The sequence below is a fragment of the Triticum aestivum genome, chromosome 4A, assembly GCF_018294505.1.
Source record: "Triticum aestivum cultivar Chinese Spring chromosome 4A, IWGSC CS RefSeq v2.1, whole genome shotgun sequence".
NCBI lineage: Eukaryota > Viridiplantae > Streptophyta > Magnoliopsida > Poales > Poaceae > Triticum > Triticum aestivum.
This window is the reverse complement of record NC_057803.1, coordinates 515,602,808-515,629,932: the sequence shown is the minus strand read 5'-3', so window position 1 is coordinate 515,629,932 and position 27,125 is coordinate 515,602,808. Positions and strand designations below refer to the sequence as shown.

Genomic DNA, 27,125 nt, shown 5'->3' with positions numbered 1-27,125 from the left:
AATCAGACCGTGGGAGTCTCTTCACCTCTCGATTTTGGGAAAGTTTCCAAAATGCTATGGGAACTCATCTTTCTTTTAGCACCGCCTTCCATCCTCAATCAAGTGGTCAAGTAGAGCGAGTTAATCAAATTCTGGAAGATATGCTCCGAGCCTCTGTCATCTCGTTCGGAATGGGTTGGGAGAAATGCCTTCCATTCGCGGAGTTCGCTTATAACAATAGTTATCAAGCTAGCTTAGGCAAGGCTCCTTTCGAAGTTCTCTATGGACGAAAATGTCGAACGCCTCTTAACTGGACAGAAACCGGGGAAAGACAACTCTTTGGCCCGGATATGATTCAGGAAGCAGAAGAGCAGGTTCGCGTTATTCGTGAGAAATTGAAAACAGCCCAATCTCGTCAAAAGAGTCAATATGATCGTAAACATAAGCCTATGACTTATGAAGTCGACGAGAAGGCTTACCTTCGGGTTACTCCGTTAAAAGGAACCCATTGTTTTGGTATCAAAGGCAAATTGGCTCCTCGTTACATTGGACACTTTCGCATTCTTGCCAAACGAGGAGAAGTTGCCTACCAATTGGAACTACCTTTGCATCTTTCCAGAGTTCAGATGTCTTCCACGTTTCTCAACTCAGGCGTTGCTTCGCGGATCCCATCCGTGGAGTGGACCATGAAACGCTTGATCTACAAGATAACCTCTCCTATCGGGAATATCCCGTTCGTATCCTTGATCAAGCCGAGCGTACCACTCGACGTCATAATATCAAGTTTCTCAAGGTTCAATGGTCACACCATTCCGAGAAAGAAGCCACTTGGGAAAGGGAGGATCGTCTTCGACTCGAGTACCCCACCTTCTTCCCGGAGGATCCTAAATCTCGGGACGAGATTCTTTTGAGTGGGGGTAAGTTGTCACACCGTAGTTAGTTCAAGCATTAGAGTGTGCATCATGTTTAAATTCCTCTTAAATTTGAAATGGGGAAGACAGAACCCCCAACACCCCCCCTGGAAAACAACTAGGGTTTACTAAAATTATTTTTCAATGAACCTGAAATGCCCTTCTAAAAAGTTCACTCTCTTTGTCTTGGGTTAGAACCTCTGGCAAAATTGCTGCACAATTTTCTAGGTCAATAGAAGGTCATTGAATTAAATCATAAGTATTTGATTTTGGGCATTTAAATGCTATAAAATAATTTAAATTCTTAAATAATTCTAAAAATAAATGTTTGCTGTTGGAAATATTCTAAACAGAGCCCACAATTATTTTCAGGATTTTTGGAAATGTTTTAGTATTTTTAATAAAGCCCAACAGTTGCAGTTAAATAGAAAAAACAGAAACAAATCAAAAAAGAGAGAGAGAGAGGGAAGCCCACCTGGGCCTTACCTGTGCTGGCCCAGCCCACCTGGCTCGGCCCAGACGACTTGCCTTGCCAGTCGTCGTCGTCCTCCCGCCAGGAGGACGAGGAGCGCGTGGCCGGCGCCCGCGGCCACACGCCGGCCACCTCCTGCTTCTGCCGACATCCTGGAGACGTCCAGGGATGCCACGCCGACCCCCACATCCCCCTCTCATCCTCCCTCACTCTCCTCCTCGTCTCCCTCACCCTCTCCCGCGATGGCCGAGCGCGATCCTCGCTGCCGTTTGCCGTAGACGTCACCAGAGCCACCCCCTCGCCCCTCCGACAAGCCCAATAGCTCCGCCTCGTCGCCCTGGACCTCTCCGCTGACCCACGCGACTCCAAACGCCACCGAATGCCGTCTTCGCCCTCGTCTTCAACCTCGGGCACTCGAGCTGTCTCCGATCGATTCGTCGCAGCAGAACCTCCTCGAGCTCGCTGACCCCCTCTCCGCCCCCGCTGTGAGCTCCTCTTCCTCTTCCCCTAGCTCCCATGCTCGTTTGGCCTCTGTAGTCGCCACTTCCACCGCACCCGAAAGCTCCCTGCCGCCGGCCATGGCGCCGTCGTGGCTAGAGCCACAGTGGCTCGAAGCCAAGCTCACCGTTGTGCTCAGCGCAGCACCAGGAGCCCGTAGCCACCACCAGCTCCTTCTCCCATGCACCATAGCGTAGAACCCAACCCCGTCTGAACTCCGGCCGCCACTGTCGAGCTCGCCGGCGTCGTTTCCGGCGTCCCCGTGTCCAACCACTTGCACCACCGGATGCGGCGGGTCCCCAGCTACGCGTAGCACGTCTCCACCGGCGATTTGGTCATCGGAGGACCAAATCCGAAGCCCTCCGACGTCTCGGCCTCGCCGGCGACTCAACGCCGGCGGGATTAGCCCCGCTGACCAGGGGTTTGACCCCAGGTTGACTTCCCTAAGTCAATGACAAGTGGGCCCCCTCTGCTAACTAAATCAAATTAGTTTTAACTAAAAATAATTAGTTTAATTAACTACTGACACGCGGGACCCACCAGTCAGGTTTGACCTGGACGTCCCCGTTGACCACTGACATCACCCTGACGTAATGCTGACGCAGTAATTAAATTACTGGAATTTTTCTTATATAGGACATTCCAGAAAATAGTCAAAACTTCTAAAAATCATAGAAAATCAACCGTAGCTCCAAATGTAAAGATTTATATATGAAAATGATTAGAAAAATTCAATCTATCCATCTGTAATGGTTTCATGCATGACAAAACAAGTTAACATTGTTGTTTAAGCAGAATAAGGTAATGCACTAATGTGGCTATGTTAAATGAACTAACATTTGAACCTTTGGTTCAAATAAGCACATTCCTTTCTGTTATAGCTTGCATTAGGCCAAGACACATTCATATTGCCATGTCATAGCATGCATCATATTGTTGCATATCGTCATGTGTTGATTGTGTTCCGATGTGTTCTTCATGGTAGGTTCTGCATCCGAGGATATTCACGAGTATCCAACTGAAGGGCAGTATCCCACTACCACTCCATCAGGCAGCAACCCATTGATCATTCCGATACAAACCCATGTTCTCGCTTCTGCTCTTGTTTACTGCATTAAGACAACGCGATTCAAACTGCTGTGTGCTACGGTAGTTGAACCCTTATCCTCTGCATGACCTGTCATTGCCACAGTAACTAGATGAAACCCACTAGCATGCGTAGGAGTTGATTGAGCCATGTATGTGATTCCTACCTTGCTATGCCTGCTATGCTTAGAGTTGTGTCAGGTCTGGTTCATCTGGGTGATGGGCTAGAGTGAAATGCTTATGCTAGGGTGTCGGCCAAATGCTAGAGTACATGGTGGGTTGTTTCATTGGGACCGTCCATAAGAACTGAGATCTGTATGTGTGATTTAAGATGCAGTTACTACCGTACATTGGGCCCGAAACCAATGGACCCTCTCGGCTTCTTAATCACCCTAGTACTCTGTCCAGGAGTAGTTTCTGGTGTTTGTAGGTTATGTGTTGGCGGTCGTGCGTAGCGCTGACCCTAGGGGTGGGCTATGTTGCGGTAGATACACTGTGGCACGGTGTACCGAGTCACCCGTTTGGTGTCTCGGGAACCCTGCTCACATCGTTCGGGGCCGTATGTGGAAACCTTGGCCGGACTCCCTGCGGATGGAACCTGGATAGGCGATAAACCTGGACTAGAGACTTAAGTGTTTAGGTAGGCCGTGGCCGACACCCTCGCTGGGCTTCTGCTTGAAGGTTGCTGAGTACATGTCGTGTAAACGGCGGTAAGTGGTGAAAGCGTGTATGAAGAAGTACACCCCTGCAGGATATAAAACTATTCGAATAGCCGCGTCCACGGTAAAGGACTACTTGGTTGCCTATACAGTTCATAGACAAGTTAATGGATACTACTAAAAGACTCAAGATAAGTGTGAGTACCGAGGATGGCCCTCTCGTAGGATGACGAGGGAGGATCCACGGTGGAGTATTGTGTTAGTGAGTAGTGGACTCGTGTGCGAAAACTACTTTACTAGTGAAGTTCCATAGGACAGCTTAGCCAAGAGTCAAAGCTGGCTTGCTGCAATAACCCCACCACCTTCTTGAGAATGAGCATGTATAGTAGGTTCTGTCGTAAGACTTGCTGAGTACCCTTGTACTCATGTTTGCTTAATTACTGTTTCCAGACGACAACACCGCCCCCTTCGATGGGTTCTACGTAGATCTTGACATCGACGAGTGACTAGCCACCCAGGTGGTGATCCTGGCCATGGAGGGCCCTATGTAGATAGACAGGCTTCAAGAAACCTTCTTTCTTTCTAGTGTCTGTACTCAGACTAGTTGCTTCCGCTTGTGCTTGTATGATTGTATGACTTGAGTGTCGGGTCATGTGACTCCTATCTGTATGAACATGTTATGTATGGCTCTCTGGAGCCTTTAAATAAAGTACTTGAGTTGTAGAGTTTTGTTGTGATTCCATGTTGTATGTACTCATATCGGGCATATTGTGTGTATGATTGAAATGCTTGGTATGAGTGGGATCCGACAATCTAGTTGTTTATCCTTGTCAGCCTTTCTTATGGGGAAATGTAGTCTAGTGTTCCTCGAGCCATATTAGGCCGCTACAGCCCGGTTCACCGGAGTCCTGCTAGCCCAGCACTACTCCTCAGGACACTTGACTAGCCGGCATGTGTTTCACTTTGTTCCTATGTCTGTCCCTTCGGGGAAATGTCACGCGGTGATATCCGGAGTCCTGCCTAGCCTGCTATAGCCCGGGTTCCCCGGAGTCCTGTTAGCCCAGTGCTACAGCCCGGAATCACTCGCTGATGACCGACATGCTCGATGTGATTCAGGTATGCCTGTCTCCATAGGTCTGTGCCGCTTTGGGTTCACGACTAGCCATGTCGGCCCGGGTTCTTTGTCATATGGATGCTAGCGACACTATCATATACGTGAGCCAAAAGGCGCAAACGGTCCCGGGCCATGGTAAGGTGACACCCGTGGAATACCGTGCGTGAGGCCGCAAAGTGATATGAGGTGTTACCGGCTAGATCGATGTGGCTTGGAATCGGGGTCCTGACACAAAGTCATTTTGGAACAAGTGTTGTCACGTTACAAATCAGAAACGCAAGTATTATTGAAACCATGGGTGTTCGACTTACCAATTACGTGTTGCCACGCATCCCCTTTTTTTATTAGCTAGGAGGTGCCGTGCGGGGTAGCTATTTGAGTACGGGAGGCGTGCGATCAGACCCCTGCGCGTGCTCATCGGGAGGAGAGCCCTTTTGACCGCTACCTGTCGCGCACCTCCCTCCCAACGTCTCCATTAATGGTGCCCGAGCACCTGTTCTATGGCATGGCTATATGTCTCACTGGACTGAGATTTAAGAGAGAAAAATGAAAATCTGAAAAGAAAGTTTTGCATGGATCTTGATGTAAGATCCGACGGACCTATATAGCATCGACTGCGACTTATAGCAAGCATGATGAATATATATATAAGGACGATGACATTGGATAATAATTGTCTTACATATTTATAAACTTAATTAAAAAAGCCACATGCGGTAACGCCCGATATACACAAGGGCAAAAGAAGAAGGAAGACAACTAGTCTCCGCGGCGGGCGGCGATGAGCTCTTTCTTGTCCTCAGGATGCTGGTTGAGAGCATCCACGGATTCCTCCACCAGCCTTCTGTGTTCGATGCGCGGCATGGCATTCTCGTCCATAAGTTTCTCGACGATGACGCCGGTCCTCTTCAACAAGGCAGTGGTCTGATCCTACTGCTCCGCACTTCCGGCAATCTTCGCCCTCAGCAGGTCATGCTCGGCCTGGAGCTTCGCATTACTCCCATTTAGTTGTCGGATGACGTCGGTAGACTGTTCAAATGAGGCTTGCAAGTCATCCTGCAACCTTGCCCACCTGGAGATCTGATCCATCTACCTAAGGACGGGGGCACGCATGCGCGTAAGAGTCCTCGCCTGCCCGCGAGGCATTTTCCCAGGCCGCTGCGGCAAGGGAGGGCATCTCTGCTGCATTCGCGGCGCGGCGGGACATCTCTTCTGCTTCCGCGGCATGGTCGGACCAGTTTGCTGCATCGACGGTGCGGTGGGTCCTCCGTGCTGCTTCGGCGGTGCGGCGGGACCTCTCTGCTGATACGGCCGTGCGGCGGGACATGTTGGCTACTATCGCGGTGAGGCAGGACATCTCTCGTGCTCCCGCTTCCAGGCTTGCCTCTCCCTGGTGGCAATCTCTCGACCCAGAACTCATGCTGGCATGGCGGACGCAAGGAAACGATGATGAATGACTTGTTTGTTTTTGACTTTTTGTGGATGAGGAGTTGAGGAGGAATGCGCAGTCATCTTGGAGTAGTAGTATTTATAACCGCGTAGTAATACGCTCCTAAGTGGGAAACCGTTTAGGTTTTGATCGGTGTGAGCAGGTTTGCAATTTGGAATGTGACGGGACGCATGCTCAAAATTTACTGACGGTTATAAGTGCGGCACTATTCTCGGAAGGCGTAACGTGGGCGCGTACGCCTTCTCGGCCGCGTATGTGGCGTTTGCACCATATGGTGCACCGCAATAGGCAATGTCAGCACACGTCTTGTTCCAACAACGGTGTGCGCTCGTTATTACCATCGCGCATGCTTCTTTTAATTAGAACGGGTGTGCCCGTCTAGCGCGCACATGTTGATCTATCTAACTATTTCAGTTTGTAGTGGCTAATCGCAAACAGTTCATCCATGTGAAGTGTATGCCATCAATCGCAGACACTTTGATCTGGCTTACCCGTTTCTGTTTTGTTGCCTAATCACAAACAGTTAATCCTTCTGAAGTGTATGCCCTCAATCACACACACCTTGATCTGGCTGGCCGTTTCTTTTGTGTTGCCTAATCACAAATAGTTCATCCGAGTGAACCGTATGTTGTATATCGCACACACCTTCATCTGGCTTCCCGTTTCTTTTGTGTTGCCTAATCACAAACAGTTCACCCGAGTGAACCGTATGATGTGTATTGCACACGCCTTCATTTGGCCGCCTATTTCTTTTGTTCCTCCTCATCGCAAACAGTTAATTGAACTGAATTGTATGCCCTTCATCGCACACGCAACTAAAATCTGAACCGTGTTTGATGCATCCTCCATCGCAAACATTTTCACCTTTTTTGATGGTTTTCATACACCACCATTTATGATTATTGCATCGCACATAGTTTCTCGAATGGTCTCTGATCGTAGTGTCGCATTAGCAGCATCTTGCAGTAGTGCCTTGGCAAAGTTTTGAAGAAGTCCAAAATGGATCGGTCAAAGAGAGGGTTCTTTCTTGTGTTGCAAGGTTTGAAATTGAGTCAGACTCAATGCCCGACCACTGCAGAAGATAGAGAGAAAATAAAAGTCATTCCCTATGCCTCGGCCATAGGTTCTATCATGTATGCTATGTTGTGTACCAGACCTGATGTGTGCCTTGCCACAAGTCTGGCAGGGAGGTACCAAAGTAATCCAAAAGTGGATCACTGGACAACAGTCAAGAACATCCTGAAGTACCTGAAAATGACCAAGGATATGTTTCTCGTTTATGGAGGTGACAAAGAGCTCGTCATAAATGGTTACGTCGATGCTAGCTTTGACACTGATCCGGATGACTCTAAGTCACAAACCGGATATGTATTTATATTGAATGGTGGAGCTGTCAGTAGGTGCAGTTCCAAGCAGAGCGTCGTGGCGGGATCTACGTGTGAAGTGAAGTAAATAGCTGCTTCGGAAGCAGCAAATGAAGGAGTTCATATCCGATCTAGGTGTAATACCTAGTCCATCGGGTCCAATGAAAACCTTTTGTGACAATACTGGAGCAATTGCCTTAGCGAAGGAATCCAGATTTCACAAAAGAACCAAACACATCAAGAGACGCTTCAACCCCATCTGTGATCAAGTCAAGGAGGGACACATAGAGATTTGCAAAATACATATGGATCTGAATGTAGCAGACCCGTTGACTAAGCCTCTTCCACAAGCAAAACATGATCAACACCAAGACTCCATGGGTGTTAGAATCATTACAATGTAATATATACTATTGACTCTAGTGCAAGTGGGGGACTGAAGGAAATATGCCCTAGAGGCAATAATAAAGCTGTTATTTTATATTTCCTTATTCATGATAAATGTTTATTATTCATGCTAGAATTGTATTGATCGGAAACCTAAATACATGTGTGAATACATAGACAAACAGTGTGTCCCTAGTGAGCCTCTACTTGACTAGCTCATTGATCAAAGATGGTTAAGGTTTCCTAACCATGGAGATGAGTTGTCATTTGATAACGGGATCACATCATTATAAGAATGATGTGATGGACAAGACCCATCCGTTATCTTAGCATATTGATCGTTCAGTTTTATTGTTATTGCTTTCTTCATGTCAAATACATATTCCTTTGACTATGAGATTATGCAACTCCCGAATACCGGAGGAATGCTTTATGTGCTATGAAACGTCACAACGTAACTGGGTGATTATAAAGATGCTCTGCAGGTATCTCCGAAGGTGTTTGTTGATTTGGCATTAGATCGAGATTAGGATTTGTCACTCCGAGTATCAGAGAGGTATCTCTGGGCCCTCTTGGTAATACACATCATAAGCTTGAAGCAAATGACTAAGGAGTTATTCACGAGGTGATGTATTACGGAATGAGTAAAGAGACTTGCCGGTAACGAGATTGAACTAGGTATGAAGATACCGAAGATTGAATCTCGGGCAAGTAACATACCAATGGACAAAGGGAATAACGTATGTTGTCATAATGGTTCGGCTGATAAAGATCTTCGTAGAATATGTAGGAGCCAATGTGAGCATCCAGGTTCCGCTATTGGTTATTGATCGGAGAGGTGTCTCGGTCATGTCTACATAGTTCTCGAACCCATAGGGTCCGCAAGCTTAACGTTCGATGACGATATTGTATTATATGAGTTATGTGATTTGGTGAATGAATGTTATTTGGAGTCCCAGATGAGATCACAGACATGAAAAGGAGTCTTGAAATGGTCGAGAGGTAAGGATTGATATATAGGACGATAGTATTCGGACACCGGAAGTGTTCCAGAGTGTATCGGGTATTTATCGGAGTACCGGAGGGGTTACCGGAAACCCCCCCCCCCCCCCCCCGGGGGGGGGGCATATGGCCCACATGGGCCATGGGAGGGGAGCACACCATCCCACAAGGGGTGGCGCCCCTGTAACGCCCTCGATGCGGCTATATCTCCCATGTGTCGAAGCACGACTTAGAGGCATAACCGCATGGAAAGCAATGTCGCAAGTGAGGTAATCTTCACACAACCCATGTAATACATAAGGGAAAGAGATACATAGTTGGCTTACAATTGCCACTTCACACAATACATGAATAAAGCATTACATCATTCAGATACACACAAGGTCTGACTACGGGACCCAAAATGGAGAAGACTACCCCAAATGCTACACAGATCCCCGACCGTCCCAACTGGGCTCCACTACTGATCGACTGGAAAAAGGAACAACAAACGAACACGAACTTCATCGAGCTCGGTTGCGTCACCTGCACGGTATCATCGGCACCTACAAACTGGTTTTGGAAGTATCTGTGAGTCACGGGGACTCAGCAATCTCACACCCTCGTGATCAAGACTATTTAAGCTTATAGGTAGGGAAAAGGTATGAGGTGGAACTGCAGCAAGCGACTAGTATATATGGTGGCTAACATACGCAAATGAGAACGAGAAGAGAAGGCAAAAGCACGGTCGAGAATCTATGATCAAGAAGTGATCCTAGAGCAACCTACGTCAAGCATTACTCCAACACCGTGTTCACTTCCCGGACCCCGCTGAGAAGAGACCATCACGGTTACCCACGCGGTTGATGCATTTTAATTAAGACAAGTTTCAGGTTTTCTACAACCGGACATTAACAAATTCCCATCTGCCCGTAACCACGGGGACGGCTTTCGAAAGTTCAAATCCCTGCAGGGGTATCCCAACTTAGCCCATCACAAGCTCTCACGATCAACGAAGGATATTCCTTCTCCCAAGACAACCCGATCAGACTCGGCATCCCAGTTACAAGACATCCTCGACAATGGTAAAACAAGTCCAGCAAGACCGCCCAATGCGCCGACATCCTGATAGGAGCTGCACATATCTCGTTCTCAGGGCAACACCGGATGAACACTACGTACAGCTAAAACCAGCCCTCAAGTTTCCCCGAGGTGGTGCCGCAAGTGGCTCTGTTTCGGACCAACACTTAGACAAGCACTGGCCAGGGGAGGTTAAAATAAAGATGACCCTTGGGCTGGCCTAACCCAAGGGAAAAAAAGGCTAGGTGGCAAATGGTAAAACCAATGTTGGACCTTGTTGGAGGAGTTTTATTCAAGGCGAACTATCAAGGGGTTCCCATTATAACCCAACCGTGTAAGGAACGCAAAATCCAGGAACATAACACCGATATGACGGAAACTAGGGCGGCAAGAGTGGAACAAAACACCAGGCATAAGGCCGAGCCTTCCACCCTTTACCAAGTATATAGATGCATTAATTAAATAAGAGATATTGTGATATCCCAACAAAAAATCCATGTTCCAACAAGGAACAAACTCCAATCTTCACCTGCAACTAACAACGCTATAAGAGGGGCTGAGCAAAGCGGTAACATAGCCAAACAATGGTTTGCTAGGACAAGGTGGGTTAGAGGCTTGGCTTAACAATATGGGAGGCAAGATAAGCAAATGGTAGGTATCGCAGCATAGGCATAGCAAAAGAGCGAGCAACTAGCAAGCAAAGATAGAAGTGATTTCGAGGGTATGGCCATCTTGCCTGAAATCCCGCAAGGAAGAAGAACGAGTCCATGAAGAAGATAAACGGACGTAGTCGAATGAATCCTCACAACATGACGTTATCGGAACCAACCCGAAGAAGCAACACCAGAAAGAAGCAAACAATCATGGTAAACAACCATCACATAATCATGGCATGATGCACAACCAAGTATGATGCATGTCCAGTTTAATGAGGCGTGGCATGGCAAAGAGCACAAACAATCCTACAAATTAAGTGCAGCTCAATATGCAACGAGTTGCATATTGACGGAACACCACATTAATTATTTAGTTCTCTCCCAGTTAGGTACTCAACAAATTTAAATGTTGGTTAACATGGCAAGAGGTGAAGCATAACAAAACTATACTATCTAAACAATTTAAATGGGGCCGGATATAAAAAATAACGAATCCGGTAAATCCCCATATGCCTTAGTAATTTATTGCAACAACAATTTAAACATTTTAATTGTTGTTATCATGATGCGGATGACATGAACAAGTTTTATGCAATTTTTATTAAAAGTTGATAAGAGCATTATGAAGCATTTTGTCATCCTGGCGGAAACGAAAAGGGGTGCCATGGCAACGATAACAATAGCGGTGCCACGGCAACGTTCCGGTTCCGGTACTTTGATTGAGATACCGATGCAAAGGGGGAGTTAACAGATGCGTGCAAAAGATGGTGGGGCGCTCCCGGATTCCGGGTGTCCCACGAGTTGGTGACAAGGAAACGAGTGACACTTTGGACACGATGCAAACATGAGCATCTCATACATCGCAAGCATTCATTCACGGACGTCGTCTCGGGGTTATACCTTCGAAGTGTGCAAACGGGACGGTTCTCGTTCGGTGCCAAGTAAAGGAAGTATACGTTTCCGGGACGTAGTGGAAGTAGGGGGTACACGACGACGGTAGTGGTACACGTTTTCGTAGAAGGACTTGACGAATCCGAGTCACTTGGGGTCGACGGTAGTCGTTCATGTTTCGAGGAGGAAGTAGAGGTTCTCGCGATCTCGGCGGCGGTAGTTGTTCACGGCGGTAGTGGAACTTGACGGATCCGAGCTCTACAAGGGTCGTCGTGGTACTCGTTCACGTTGTAGTCATACATGTTCAAGAAGAAACTTATGCGGTGTCGTGGAACTTGGTAACATGCCCATCGACGGTAGTTGTTCTCATTCGTTCGGAGAGGTACTTGATGACTCCAACGTCTTCGGGGCAACGGTAGTGGTACACACGAAGGTAGTCGGACTTGATGGATCCGAGGGCTCCGGGCGTCGTGCACAGTTCGTAGACGTTCGGGTCTCCCGTAGAGGTACTAGACGCATCCCGGATATGTAGTAATACACGCACGTAGATGAACTTGGCGGGTCCTCAACGTCCTGGTACTTGGCGTTCGGTGTGGTACTTGCCGAGCAAGAGGCGAAGTCATGGTTCGACGGTATTGACCGCAAAGGTGGTTGCAGCCACGGAAGGCCGTCAGAGAGGGAGCAGGGGCGCGAGGAGGGCCATGGCAGGCACGGGTCTACCGGACCTGCAACTATGGTTGATGCCAACGGCAGAGGAGACTTTGGGGTCGGCCCTGGCGCCAACTTGACCATGGAGACGAACAGAGGTTGGCGGCTGGAGGTGGAGGGGAACACGATGAGGCGGACGACAACGGCAAGCTCGCTGGCACGGCTGGTGGCGGAGCTCGCCGGGCGACGGAGGCGCGGCGCTGGCGAAGGGAGGCCATGGCAGATGGGGGCGGCGCGGAGCAGCAACCTGATGCTGGTCGCCGGCGCGGACGAGGCAAGGGGCGGCGGAGCAGAGGCTCGCCGGCGGACAATAGGGGCAGGGAGACTCGCGTGGTGGTGGCGCGAGGGAGCTGGGCAGCGGCCTGCAGGAGCCGGCGAGGGACGACTGCAGGGAGCGGGCGGCGCCATGGTACTCGGGAGGCGCTGGGAGGACCATGATGTCGAGGAGGTCGAGGGAGTGAGGGAGTTGGGCAAGGGGATCGGGCTCCTGGCGCTGCGAACTCGTGCGTGGGTAGCGGCGGCGGAAGGGAAAACGAGGAAGGAGGGGTTTCGAGGAGAAGGGGAGCGTGTGGGGATCGGCTAGGGTTATTGGCACCGTCGCTGGGCCTTAGCCTCGGTGCAACTAGGATGCGGGCTTAGAGGCCGGCTGGGCTGCAGGCTCTCTCTCCCTCCCTCTCTTCTAAAGCCCAGGAAAAACAGCAAAGGAAAGAAAAAAAGAAAGGAAGGGTGGAGAAAGGATTAGTCATGGGGATAAATTTCCTGGACTCGCAAAAAAATGTGTTTGTCCCGTGAAAAATAGAGAAGGCCATGATTGAGAGATCTAAATTCAAATCCATTTAAATTTAATTCAAATGTTTGGAATAAGTTCAAGGTAAAGAAGAGTCCAAAAATATTCGGATTTTTGGAGGAGCCCCGGTAAAAGGGAAAAGAAATATTGGGCAAGGTTTGGAGATCAACATGAAGTAGAAAAGGCATGGGGAATATGCAAGTGTGTTTATGGGTGATTCTGAAAATGGAATATTTAATATAGCTCCCTAATAAAGGTCGTACTTCTTACCCTTCTTGACAGTATATATGTGTGTTTGACAATCATAGGCAACATCGTGCTCTTTGTACCATGGCTTGCCTAACAATAAATGACATGAAACCATCGGTGCCGGTATCACGTCACACAAAACCGTGCAAAAATATTTTCCCAACAAAAACGGTACCTCGGTCTGATGTGTGACACTGAGCTCTTCATGACACCAACGGAACGAGTATGGTTGTGGGCGTGGTGTCGTCGGTAGTTCCAACTTCTCCACCATCTCGATGCTTGCCGCGTTGATCAAACTCATGTGATCGATTGTCATAGCACACGATCTCTCTTGTACCACAACACGAGTATGAAAAAGTCCATCCCATCGGCCTTCCTCCTCCAATTGAAATCCATAGCTTAGCTTCCATGATAAACCAGTCATCTTTTGCACAGTGTCGTAAACAACCTTGCTCTGAATACCACCTGATGTAGACCGAACCTCGTGGCGAGTTCCGGTCTGTTGTTGCGGCCCGACCTTTCACGACACTCCACCTTCAGCAGTAGTAGCCTCTCGCCCGCGCACGCGATGTACACGAAGTAGAGGGATTGAACCTTACGGTCCAGCACGAGAAAACCAATCTCGACGACGGTACTCACGCACAAAACAATTTCCACGAAGAAAAATCGCAACACAGAGATTTTCTAAAGCTTCCTCCAAAACTTAGGGATTTTTAGACAGCTTCCCCCAAAACTCGATACGGGTATTTACCCTAAAAACACATCATGTCTATTCATAAAAATATAACCTGTTTTACAATTAACGTATCATGGCTATTTGTAGTAGCCGGACTTGCTAGACCAACTTGGAAAACAAATTTGATGGACTCCTCTTTCCTAACGCGTGCTATCTCTTTCTTAAACAAAAACACAGTACGAATATCTATATTACCTAAACCGACTTGGACTCTCTCTAATTGATGCACCGTCTTTACTTTTGCTGTAGGTGGGCCCCATCCAATGTCCTTGAGAGAGAGCTGATCTACATCACGTACATGTCCTCTCGCATGTTCCTTGCGTGGCAAAAATAGGAACAGAAATATGATTTCTTGCACCTGCCATCTAAACCACGTACATGCAATACATAGATCCTCAACTTTAATTAATTGGTCTCCTTGATAATAGTATCTCCATCCAGCCATCTCGCTCACGTAGCCATGCACATAACAACTATCATAATTCTTGTACGTGTACACCTTTCCTTCAAACATGTACGTGCAGGATCTAGTTTCTTTACAGGGATTAATGTTACTCGTTTGTTTACCACTTGAAATAAACGCCTCAGTCTCCGCTTGACCCGCACACCATGTATTTTGCACCACAACTAGTTCTTCGTCATTGCAGCTTCCGCATAAATATATCGACACACATACGTCAACTTGATCATGAGAGGCAGCTTGTATGTCGTCTTTGTCATTGGTACGACCGGTACTGGTCGTATCACTTCGTCGCGGCAATTCTTGCCGGGAGGTATGCACACATATATTTCATCCCCAAGATTGCATATGTGATTTGCTTATTTGATCAATTTCGGTTTGTAGGAGTTTAAGCACCTCTTTTTAGAGATGGATAGGCTAATCAATAGCTTTATAATTGTACAATCAGTAAGAACGGTTACTTGAAAAGGCTTAGGCAGTCAGCTCTAACAAGGAAATGCAAAACTGATTTCGCAAAAGAAGTAGAGGTGATGGCCAGGCTCTGGCATGCCAACCTTGTTTGCCTTCTTTCTTACTGCAATGAAGTCGACAAGCGGATACTCATCTACGGTTACATGTCGGACATCAGCATGATCTCTACATTCTATAATTTGTCTTGCCTATGATCAGAATTGGGATCACAAATTCACAATAGATCATCAAGTTCTCTTCTGCAACTATTGGTTATCGTTGTTCTGTGCTCCAGTAGAGAAGTACAGCTCATTGCTAAATGGGCTAGAGTCAGGGAAACACAATGTGCTCCAGTAGAGAAGTACAGCTCATTGCTACATGGGCTAGAGTCAGGGAAACACAATAAGTTGCATGTAGATAAAGTTCTGAATAATAGAACTGCAAATTTGGACAATACGTTCAGAGGAAGCTTGTATGCTTGACATGGTGAGCTCCAAACTTTTGTGAACAAGCGTTTCCAATAGTTTAGAGCTGCTGCTTTACTGCCAGTATTTGGGTGGTCTGTGTTCAAATTTCTAACACAAGTAACGCACTTCGGGAAGTTCTATCTATCGTATATCCATGCTCTGCCAATACCTGATATAAGTTCATTGCAAGCACCCAAGAACTACAGCTCTATCGCCATTCATGATTGTTGGCCTATGGCCTACAGAGAGAGTAATTACTAAATTAGTGTTTACCTCATGCATTATGTGCCATAATGTAGTTGTGCCGTATGCCTTTTGTATTATTTTCGCCGACGACATATATAGGTAGCTGATTAGTATTGCAAGATGTTGTGGCTAAAGTGTTGTCTGGTTAATACTGCATTCCTCCATTACCGATAAAGTGTTACTTCTATGTCAGTTATATATTATGTTGCTCTATGTTCATTGCTTTCGTTGACATCAGATTGTGCATATATGCAATATGCAGATGCATGTCTGACTGCCCTCGGGTTCAGACCCGTATTATCATGCAATGCCCGATAGTTAAACTCTCTGCATGCCAGAATTTTGTCTGCACTCTAATCATCTTGCGGTGTAGTAGTTCCATAGGGATAGAGAATCGCAGATGCAGCTCTCCAGTATCTTCACTTCTTGATTATATTAAGAAAACTTAAACTAAGTATCTCTTATCTAGGCAGTCAAAGGTATGTTATTAGTTTGCAAAGATACAGAGCTCTAGCTTCCTTTATTTAGAGAAAGATTGGGTATCTTGTACTGGCTCACTCTATAATGTGATATGTTCTCAACATGCTCTTCGTGACCTATGCAATGATTTTGTACTTCTCTTACTGATCATTAGAGATTTATATGTTTGCTTGAATGTCTTAACGTCACTGCTATGCCAGTTAACTTCTTGTGATGATACATTTTAGAAAAACTTAATTTAAACAGAGGATAAATAAGTGATTGCTAATTTTGGTGTATGAACTTGAGGCTCGGGTCATAATCCACTTGCTTGTGTAAACCAAGGTAATGTTCCCGCATAAAACATGCTAAGGTAATGCCCTCCTGTTTCTACTAGAAAGAATTTGACCATCAAATTATCATTTTCTGTTTCGAAGGTTAATCAGTTTGCCCAAGAGGCCAAGACCACTACAGAGCCAACCACATGTTTTGAACTGCAAAAGCGAAGGGGAGAGACCTGTTGCCTATCCATATACTGACAAAACATGATATGTGTTGCAAGAACTACAAACTGTGTTGGCAATCGGAATATTGGTAGACTAATGAATATAACAAAGATGTCGTTCCTTGTATCAGTTGTTAGATTTTCCTTTTTTCTTGTGATTCTTGGCACTAGGATATTATCAGTTGTTATCGTATCTATAATACCTAAATAGTTCATCCCCACTATCTTATTTCTCTTAACGTGTAGGCTATCCACCTCATCAACCTATCCACCTCAGCTATCCTGCAATGTCACCAGCTCTCTACAAAGTGGCTATTCGGTTTTTGTCCTGTGGTTGTTTTTCTGCCTGTTCAGTTTTCTTTGCTAGCAGACTGGCAATCCATTAGTCTAGCATACATGGCAGCCCATTCGTTTTCAGTCGTTTTGTTTTCTCCCACTAGCGAACTGGCAATTAAAGCAGCCCACATCATAGATACTCAACAAATCCATGAGAAACGACTAGACGGGAACTGATCTAGGCGATCAAGAAAAAAATGTGCCGTCTTCTGCCCTTCCTTGCATCTTTTTTTGCCCTCCCTATAAATTAGCTTGATCTCCACATGATCGCGATACTGCTTCTCCTTGTCATACATATGAACCATTCTAAAAGACCAGATGCATCGTATCCTCCACCTCCCAGGCTCCCACCGCATTTTCACTAATGAACAAAGCAGCACTTCGTCTGCGTATCTCATCTCCGGCCGCTGCCTTCGGAATCCAGCTCTGCAACGCAATACCATGTCACCACTCAAAGATGTGGCTCGATCTCGGCGAAATCAGACCTCAACCTATTCAGGTGGGGTATTCCGGCGCGATCTCGACGAGGCATGGAGGGTGTCTCCGTCCGATGCGTGTTTACCGCCTTCAAGATTTCGTCTTCAAGGGCAGACTACAACTGCGGTGCACAGAGCGTCAAGCGATGGTGTCTCTCCGTGACCAGGGTTGGCTGCAAGTGTTCTTCTTCGTCTGCGGCTTCGTTGTCCTTTGCATATTGTACTGTTGCAGGAGTACTACCTTAATAGAAGTCCAGTAATTCTGCGGTGTACCTTTCAAAAAAGAGAAGAGAAAGGTGTCACCGGGCACCTGCAGCGCCTCACCGGTGCCCCACATTGGCTTCGCCTAGCCGGGCTCCTCTGACCGTCCACATCGGCTTCACTCGTCTGAGGCCGCCCTCCATACTCCACTCCGCTCCATCGCAAGGCAACATGAACCTTGCTGCTTCCCGTCGTGAAGCCCCTTCAGTCCTCCCTTTGCTCTGGCGTGGAGCTGGCGAGCCGGTAGGCGTGGCTTGCATTGGGCGAGGAAGAACAGGACTCTTTGCAGTTGGGATCAGCCTAATTAACTCGATCTTGCATATTGTAGGTACAAAATCAGCTACCAAGTAATTAATCTAATCAAGTAGAAAAACATATTTTAGACACTGCTCCCAACAGCCAGGGCGTAAGTCACAGGACCAAGGTTCAGTTAACCTGTTAATAAAGTTATTAATAAATAACCTGTACCTCTTATCTCTTTCTCCTCCTCTGTTTCTAGCTTAACACAGCTTGGTAATGGCCAGCTGCACTTTCCGTGCAGTGTTAACATTACCTTCATGTAATTGAAATCGGTCACTCAGGTTTCATACATGTTTTGAAATGCCTAAGGCAGAAACTGCTCTGCCTTTTCTTTCAACAAAAAAGTTATTAAATAGTATACCTGACTTCATGCCCATATATTTGCAGCCAAGAAATTGTGATTTTGGATCCATCTCCATGGCACATACCATGAATCATCACCTTGCCAAGATGAAGTTCATGTGCCTTTACTTTGTTCTTTCATACTCACCCGATTTTCCTTACTATTCATGCATTTATTATTCTGTTTGTTCCATGCTTAAAGCGCTGGAATTCCTGCTATTTATTTCCCATGGCCATTGGCACCTTTAGTCCTAGAACATCTATAGTTTTCAGGCATAGTATTTCTTCTGCAGATTAAGTTTATGTCATTGTTTCTGGAGGAACCCACCTTTTAAGTTAATTCAGTATCTCTGCTCCTTTACTGCTCCTACTGCTTTGTTGGGAGATGCTTACTGAATTGCTTAACACAAGCTTTAACGACGTGAATCAAACTAGCAGCTGTGCAATTAATTTCTTTTATTAAACATTTGATAGCTCAAGTGGTGCTATTCCAGTGCACTTTCTAGTTTTCGATGGTGCTCTTGCTGATTGTCTTAATGCCTTAGACACTTTATTAAAAAGGGAAAGCTTGCAATTCCCTCTGCCCTCTTACCTCCATGTATACGTACATAGGTACCTTATTTTTCCTGCTCAAGTAGCAGGGGATTGATACGTTGCTTCCACCTACATCGTCATTTCTTGCAGGCACCTTCTATTTTCTTTCAGCTGCAATATTAATTGGATCTCTCCTCAAAATATTCGTTGCTTCTGTCAATTGTGAAGTTCCATCTTATTTACTTATATTCTACATGCACAATGTTACTAATCTCTGTCCAATCTCAGTGTATGATCTATAAGAATTTTGTATAGCTTGCATATAATGCCCAGACTCATTAGCCCATTCTAATATTTTGTAGAGATTTCATATTATGATTAGCAAGATGAAGCCTGAGTACGGTATCATCCCTTCATGTCAAGCATCCGCTACTACTATCTGCATTAGCTTCGCCTCAGAACATACCCTTCTCATTTGGAAAGAGGAATATGTTCGTAGGTGTTCACACTAATTATTATATAAGCTACCAGAGATGTTAACGAACACAAGAACAAACTAATGTTTCCAGTTTATTAGTAGATACAACTATATGTTGCAACACACCCTATTTTTACACTTGCTTTTATATATGAACAATTTGGTTATATTCTGTAGAACTTATGTAATACTCCCTCCGTTCCTAAATATTTGTCTTTTTAGAGACTCAAATGGACATATTTTAGAGTGTAGATTCACTCATTTTGCTCCGTATATAGTCACTTGTCAAAATCTCTAGAAAGACAAATATTTAGGAACGAAGGGAGTAACATGCAGAAGATATTTACAACAGGATCCACATATAATACACATTAAGTAATGGGAATTTGTACATACCTTTCATCGCATCTCCATTTGAGAATCCGGCTCTTAGAGTGTTTATATACAATATTATTAATGTAAATGATATGAGATTACTTATGCCATAACACTACATTTGCTATCTTTATAATTATACTGCAAGTATTATGTCCATTCCAGAAAAAATCATCTTAAGATCATATATCCATCTTATTCAAACAAAGTTATTCTATTTATGCATTACCACGTGCGTAGGACTAAGAATTCCCGCAGCAACGCGCGGGGGAATTACCTAGTTTGATAGAAACTACTCCCTCCGTCAAGTCTCTAAAACGACTTATATTTGTTTACAGATGTAGTAGCTATCAGAAATAGGATGTTTTGAATGTGATGAAACACTGTGTGCTATGGCGGAGAGAAGTGAAGTGGAGCAAAATTGGGTGATGGGCCGAGATGAGTGAGGTAGGAAGAAAGAATAACACGTGCGGCGACTTAGCATGTTCGGCGGGAAATAACACGACACAATTTAAATCAGCGTGTGTGCACACTTTGAAACCAAACATTGTTTGAGTGCACTTAATATGGGACGAAGGGAGTATAATTTATTTCCGTAGCAACGCATGGGCAGCTAACTAGTTTCATTACAAATCTAACGCTTCCATCAAAAAAAATCCGCATAATAGTGTTAAATGACATGTGAAAGGACTTTCACGTGTGAGACCCACTGGTGATCCTTTTGCCCCCAAAACATCTAGCCCATCATCCTCTTTCTTTGTTTCCCTCACATACATGTGAGACCCACTAGTCATGTCTTTCTTCGATTGCGTGAACAACCCAACCCGTAATGCCCCTCCTCCTCCCTTCACCGCGGACGAGGCTTCTCTGCAATATTGCTTCCCTGACGTGGGTGGCTGACATGTCGCCCCACAGGCAATCTGGCACATAGGTTAGTGATCCCACGCCAAACGATAGCAAGTCAGTGGACTTCACTGCCGGCAGCCACAGTCACCACCCAAACCTTTATAAGCGCACTCACCCTCCAAGCGGCCACACCACATCCCTCTTCAGCCTCCTGGTTGCCGATGGCAGGCGTGCTCGCCCTCACAGCAGCCCCTACCTTCTTGCCACCTCCTCTACCTTTTCCACACCGACTCACTCAGCCACAAGTCGTCGGAGTCGAGGATGAAGAACTCTGACCGCCTCATCTCTCCTCCGCGAGCTCTGACTCAGAAGCCCAGCATGAGAAACTGTGAGCACCGTCTCTCGATTTAGATGCCCAACACGAGAAACTGTGAGCATTATTGCTCGATTCACTACCCCATCAGTATCGAGCAGTCCATGGCTTCCCTCCTTGTCACCGGCGAGCAGTCCCGTGGCTGTCCTCCCCCTCCCCACGCCCTCCTCCACCAGGCTAGATCCTCCTCGCAGAGGTCAGCAGTGGCAGAGCCAGGAATGAAGCCAAAACCCTGGGCCAAATTTTTTCCGACAACATAGAAAAACTTTGGACCTTATAACAACCCCAAAAATACCTCGTAACATTTCTAAACAATACCTCATATGAAAACATATAAAATAAAGTTCAATTGCTCAACAAAATTTTAATTAAAATTCAATGCACAATGATCCAACCAAATCTATAAAACATGACAGAAGTACAAATAATAATAACGGGATACAAAAATACCAAATCAATTACTTCATTCATCAGTGCCTCCCATAGCTTGATCAACGGTAGATGAACCAACACCTTCAATGCATTATAAAGTTATAATTTCATAAGAAAAGGCATAAACATCAAGTGAAACAACTATCATTGCTACAAATCTAAAAACTTACCACTTCGACGAGGTAAAAGCCCTTTGTGAGACCTATATGATTGAAAGCGATATATAATAGCACCATCATCAATACTTTCAAATACATCTCGGTCAATACAGCAAACCATCCTGTAATTCAGCCAATCGTCTCTCATCTTATTCCTCAACTTCTATTTCTACAACATAAATGAAATAGGCAAATACATCAATTTGAATTCAAACCGTGCATATACGACTGAAAACACGGTACAAGCAGTCCCTGACAGTCCCTGGTCGGCTGGTCCTTGAGTACAAGTGAAAATAATCAAAGAAAATTAGCAAGGTCACTACTCACTGGTAAGGCCGGGAAGTAGGGAACGACGCACGGCGGCGAACGGGCGCACCGCGCCCGGGAACAGTTGCGGAGACCGGGACTAGGGGAGCAGCCTGAGGCGGAGCCGCGGAGGGGCCTGCCTCTGCCTGGGGGCTGGGGTCTGGAGAAGTGGGGGAACGGCGGCGGTCGGTGGACGGCTCCACGGCGGCGGCCCGCGACAGGTAGACGGCGGCAGCCTCGAGCCTGGTCGGCGGCTGAGAAGAGAGGCGGCGGCGCGAGCTTGAGTTCGTGCAGGTGCGTGGAGCCGTGGATGTGAGAGTTCGTGCGAACTAGGGTCTTTTTTGGTGTTGACGGCGTGTTTGGTTCGGGGGAAATTAGATGGGAAATGGGAGTTGAGGGGTGATGAGATTAAAAGTGCGCTATTTGATTAGAGGGGATGGGAATTTAAGTGGGAAGGGGAATGAAAGTTGAGGAAGCCAATTCCCATCTATTTCTTTTTAAGGGGTACTTTGTTAATTCATGACCAAAGTTTTATCTCACATTAATTCCTATCATATACCAAACAAGGGAATGGGAGTAAATATCTATTTCCATGACTAATCCCTCCATAAACACTCTACAGCGTGTTTGGTTGGGGAAAGTTGAAGACAAGGAATGGGAGTTTAAGGTAAGTGGCATTTTAAATCCTTTGATTGATTCAGGGACATGAGAATTAAGAAGAGAAGGGAAAGAGGAATTAAGAGGCCTAACTCCTTCAAATCTCTTCCCTAGGGGGCCTGGTAATTTAATCGGGGATTGGGAATTGACAGAGAAAAAAAATGTTTTGTTAGTTTGGACGTGATGAAGGGTGACGTTTCACGATTGAAAGTTGGTTATTTCTCTGCCTAATCCCACCAACTAAATAGGGGTAGTTAATTGTTTTTTAAATTCCCATCTTTAATTGCTTTCACATAACAAACAGAGGAATGGGACTTCAAATCAACTTTTCATGTATAATCCCTTGGCAAATTCTCATCGCTAAACTCCCATGCCCTTTCCCTGTCGTTACCAAACACGCTGCTAGTGTAAACTCTCATTTCCCTGCCCAACTCTTTACCAAACAGGTTGAGAAAAATCGTGCGTCTAGTGGATTTAACACAGACAAAAAAACCATAAAGCTTTGTTTGGTAGAAATGGATTGGGAAGATTTGGAAAGGAGGAGATCAGGGAATTTGATGAATCTCTTCCTTCCATTCAATCCCCTCAACTCCTCTCACATCCCTAAGTCTCCAATCCTTTTTCATAAAACTTGTTTGGTAGACAAGGTTTGCTATAATAACTATGATAATAGCAACAGTACAGTTAAAAATCCAATCTTTATTAGTTTAACAACTCTTATAATAAAATACCGAACTTCACGGGTACTTGCTCTTAGAGTATGCAAAGTAGCAAACTATAGTAAGAAAACATAGAAAATAAATCGCTCCCAGATCATACAATCGGCTATGACAAGTTCATGGTTCACATAAAAACACGGAACCATATACAACGAAAAACTTGCTAAGTTGAACATTATGTTTGGTAGGCATTTTTCTACGGAAGATGAATTGCTCCCAGATCATCCAGCTTTTGAGTGACCAGAAGTTTATCCATCCAGCTTGTTTAGTCTTTGCTTCTTTGGGTGCCTAAGAACCTGATGAAACAATAAGAGATGAACATGCTTGTTTGTAGTTAAAACAAAAACCAGGAAAGCATGTACATGAAGATACATTCTGCCATTCAAATTTGAATGGAAATCTAGTCATGTTTGTTGTTTCTTGGAGCAACTCCAAAGCCCACCATATGATAAGAAGTGACTCTGATACTCTCATGGTCTAAGAAGAAAAATCACACGTTAACACTTCGTGTTGTGTCAATTGATTACAGACGGTGTTAACTCAATTCATAACAAACAAGTTTGGGTCGATTCAATATGATCGTTCTACCAAGGTCACAATCTCAATGTTGTTTTAAGACTATCATTAAACTTAAGAATATCCTAAGATCCAGAAAATATGATCACCAACAACACTTGAGCTAGTCCTAGAGGCAAGACTAGAAACCCTTTATTTACCGTTTTTCATTCTACACGTGCATATGAGTTTTCTACTGAATCGCATATTCCAGAATCATAGCAGTTATAGCATATGATATAAACTCTATAATTATGAATATGGAAACATAATAATATAAATATTATTGCATCTAGGGCATACTTCCAACACCCACTACCTCGGAACGTCACGACAAAGAGAGCCACAAACTGTGTTGAAGGGCTATTGTTCTGCCGAGACAACCCCTGCACATCCTTTAGGCCACACCTTGCACTCCATCACAAATAGAGGGAACCAAACCTCTATGCAAGGCAACAAAAACTAAGGACCGTCGAAGGACACCGAACACCAAGCTTCATCGCCGCCACGAACCCCCAAGATATAGGTCAACCATCGGCACCAATATGACCAAAGAACTGTTCACCGCCACAAATCATTTCTAACGCCACCACCGAAAACTCCAACAACCCGCCAACCGCGCCAAACCAAACATTAGGCAACCTGAAGGAAATATGCCCTAGAGGCAATAATAAAGTTATTATTTATTTCCTTATTTCATGATAAACGTTTATTATTCATGCTAGAATTGTATTAACCGGAAACATAATACATGTGTGAATACATAGACAAACATAGTGTCACTAGTATGCCTCTACTTGAATAGCTCATTGATCAAAGATGGTTAAGTTTCCTAGCCATAGACATGAGTTGTTATTTAATCAACGGGATCACATCATTAGGAGAATGATGTGATTGACTTGACCCATTTCGTTAGCTTAGCACTTGATCGTTTAAGTTTACTGCTATTGCTTTCTTCATGACTTATATATGTTCCTATGACTATGAGATCATGCAACTCCCGAATACAGGAGGAACACTTTGTGTGCTACCAAACGTCACAACATAACTGGGTGATTATAAAGGTGCTCTACAGGTGTCTCCGATGGTGTTCGTGGAGTTGGCATAGATCAAGAATAGGATTTGTCACTCCGATTGTCGGAGAGGTATCTCTGGGCCCTCTCGGTAATGCACATCACTATAAGCCTTGCAAGCAATGTGACTAATGAGTTAGTTGCGGAATGTTGCATTACGGAACGAGTAAAAAGACTTGCCGGTAACGAGATTGAACTAGGTATTGGGATACCGACGATCGAGTCTCGGTCAAGTAACATACCCATGACAAAGGGAACAACGTATATTGTTATGCGGTTTGACCGATAAAGATCTTCGTAGAATATGTAGGAACCAATATGAGCATCCAGGTTTCGCTATTGGTTATTGACCGGAGACATGTCTCGGTCATGTCTACATAGTTCTCGAACCCGTAGGGTCCGCGCTCTTAAAGTTCTATGACGATCGGTATTATGAGTTTATGTGTTTTGATGTACCGAAGGTAGTTTGGAGTCCCGGATATGATCACGGACATGACGAGAAGTCTCGAAATGGTCGAGACATAAAGATTGATATATTGGAAGCCTACATTTGGACATCGGAAGAGTTTCGGGTGAAATCGGGATTTTACCGGAGTGCCGGAGGGGTTACCGGAACCCCCGGGGGGTCAATGGGCCTTGTTGGGCCCTAGTGGAGAGAGAGAGGGGCCGGCCAGGGCAGGCCGCACGCCCCCTCCCCCTTTGGTCCGAATTGGACTAGGAGAGGGGGGCGCCCCCCTTTCCTTCTCCGTCTCCCCTTCCTTTCCCCTTCCTGGTAGGAGTAGGAAAGAGGGGAATCCTACTCCTACTAGGAGGAGGATTCCTCCTCCTGGCATGCCCTCTAGGGCCGGCCGGCCTCCCCCCTTGATTATTTATATACGGGGGCAGGGGGCACCTCTAGACACACAAGTTGATCATTGATCTCTCCCAGTCGTGTGCGGTGCCCCCCTCCACCATAATCCACCTCGGTCATACTGTAGCGGTGCTTAGGCAAAGCCCTACAACGGTAGCTTCATAAACATCGTCACCACGCCATCGTGCTAACAAAACTCTTCCCCGAGCTCTATTGGATCGTGAGTTCGTGGGACGTCACCGAGCTGAATGTGTGCTGAACGCGGAGGTGTCATACATTCGGCACTGAGGATCGGTCGAACGTGAAGACGTACGACTACATCAATCGCGTTGTCATAACGCTTTCGCTTAACGGTCTACGAGGGTACATGGACAACACTCTCCCCTCTCGTTGCTATGCATCACCATGATCTTGCGTGTGCATAGGAATTTTTTTGAAATTACTACGTTCCCCAACAGTGGCATCCGAGCCAGGTTTATGCGTAGATGTTATATGCATGAGTAGAACACAAGCGAGTTGTGGGCGATACAAGTCATAGTACTTACCAGCATGTCATACTTTGGTTCGGCGGTATTGTTGGATGAAGCAGCCCGGACCGACATTACGCACGCTTACGCGAGATTGGTTCTACCGACGTGCTTTGCACACAGGTGGCTGACGGGTGTCAGTTTCTCCAACTTTAGTTGAACCGAGTGTGGCTACGCCCGATCCTTGAGAAGGTTAAAGCAGCACTAACTTGACGAACTATCGTTGTGGTTTTGATGCGTAGGTAAGAACGGTTCTTGCTCAGCCCGTAGCAGCCACGTAAAACTTGCAACAACAAAGTAGAGGATGTCTAACTTGTTTTTGCAGGGCATGTTGTGATGTGATATGGTCAAGACATGATGATATATTTATTGTATAAGATGATCATGTTTTGTAACTGAGTTATCGGCAACTGGCAGGAGCCATATGGTTGTCGCTTTATTGTATGCAATGCAATCGCCCTGTAATTGCTTTACTTTATCACTAAGCGGTAGCGATAGTCGTAGAAGCAATAGTTGGCGAGACGACAATGATGCTATGATGGAGATCAAGGTGTCGCGCCGGTGACGATGGTGATCATGACGGTGCTTTGGAGATAGAGATCAAAGGCACAAGATGATGGTGGCCATATCATATCACTTATATTGATTGCATGTGATGTTTATCCTTTATGCATCTTATTCTGCTTTGTTTGACGGTAGCATTATAAGATGATCTCTCACTAAATTTCAAGGCAAAAGTGTTCTCCCTGAGTATGCACCATTGCCAAAGTTCGTCGTGCCGAGACACCATGTGATGATCAGGTGTGATAAGCTCAACGTTCATCTACAACGGGTGTAAGATAGTTTTACACACGCAGAATACTCGGGTTAAACTTGACGAGCCTAGCATATGCAGATATGGCCTCGAAACACTGAGACCGAAAGGTCAAGCG

General features: G+C 45.7%; 1 long non-coding RNA gene across 1 annotated transcript; it reads right to left on the bottom strand.

Annotated features, from left to right (window-relative positions):
• Positions 1–17,698: 17,698 nt before the first annotated feature.
• Positions 17,699–22,198, bottom strand: LOC123086665 (uncharacterized). Its single transcript, XR_006441039.1, has 3 exons — positions 21,834–22,198; positions 21,519–21,675; positions 17,699–21,429 (listed from the first exon to the last, which is right to left on the bottom strand). It is a non-coding gene; the product is annotated as an uncharacterized lncRNA (long non-coding RNA).
• Positions 22,199–27,125: the final 4,927 nt, after the last annotated feature.